This window comes from Herpailurus yagouaroundi, unplaced genomic scaffold (assembly GCF_014898765.1).
Source record: "Herpailurus yagouaroundi ecotype Mexico unplaced genomic scaffold, PumYag 77, whole genome shotgun sequence".
Classification (NCBI taxonomy): Eukaryota; Metazoa; Chordata; class Mammalia; order Carnivora; family Felidae; genus Herpailurus; species Herpailurus yagouaroundi.
The window spans coordinates 5,581,792-5,582,900 of record NW_024412388.1 but is presented as its reverse complement, the minus strand read 5'-3'; positions in this window follow the sequence as shown (position 1 = coordinate 5,582,900).

Here is a 1,109-nt window from a genome sequence, read left to right as displayed (position 1 = left end):
TTTTTTTTTTTTTTTAGTTTAGTAACTTTGAAGCATTCAGGCTCCTGGACCCTGTGATGTTCTCCTTTAAACTTTGCAAGCAGCCTTTGTCCCCCAGGGCAGGGCGCAGTCCCTGCCGAGGCTCTGCCTGCCCAGCCTAAAAGTCACCCCGAGACCCGGCTCCTTCCTTTTCATTCCAGGGAGGACAGCAGCGTATCTGGCAGCCACACGTGCCCTGCTTCTCGAAAGATGCGAAGCTAACAGAATTCGCACGTCCGTTCTCCTTACGGTCCCTGCTCTGTTCTGCCCGCCACGGTGGCCCGGTCTGGCATGCGCCTCGCAGCCACAGGGGCACCGCGTTAGACTCCCCTGGACCAGCAGACCGGTCGCCAGGGCTGCGGGCGTCCCGTTGAAGCGATCGTGAAACCACCAGCCACGTGACAGAGTCCCTGGGGGGGCCTGTGTTGTGTTTCCGTGTCGGTTTCCGTAGACTGTGTGAATGAACATGGACAGCACAAGCTGGCCTTGTGTTGCTGGTTCCCGTTCAGTATTTCCTGGGGGTGGTGTGCCTTCCACGTAAAACGCTTTTGCCCAGTAGCGCAGTGTGTTTTAATGCCACAGGCCATGTCCGCGTCGCTCTGCTTTGGAGACCCTCCTGGCTGCTGCTTCCTTTGGATTCGGTGAGACCCGCAGCCTGCGCTCAGACACCCACGTGCTTCGATGCATGTATCTTGTGTAGACAAGCACGAAAGAGAAGGTGCTCACTAACGGAGGTACATTACTGCAATGTTCTCTTAACAGTTAAACAAGCTGTTTACAATTGAAACTGCTGAATATTTGAGCTATTTAAAGCTTATATTTTAGTATGAACTACATGAAGGTTGAGACATGCTTTAGAAAAATGCACTGATTTCTGCATTATGTGTACAGTGTTGGACAAAGGATTTTATTCATTTTTGTTGCATTATTTTGAATATTGTCTTTCCATTTTAATAAAGTTACAATACTATTTATGACACCGTTAACCGCGTTTCTTGCCTAAGCTCTTCTATAAAAGTTGATGTCTCCAGTACGTTCACAGCCATTACCGTCTTTAAGCACAAGGGAAAGTTTTTTTGCAGCCTCATAAA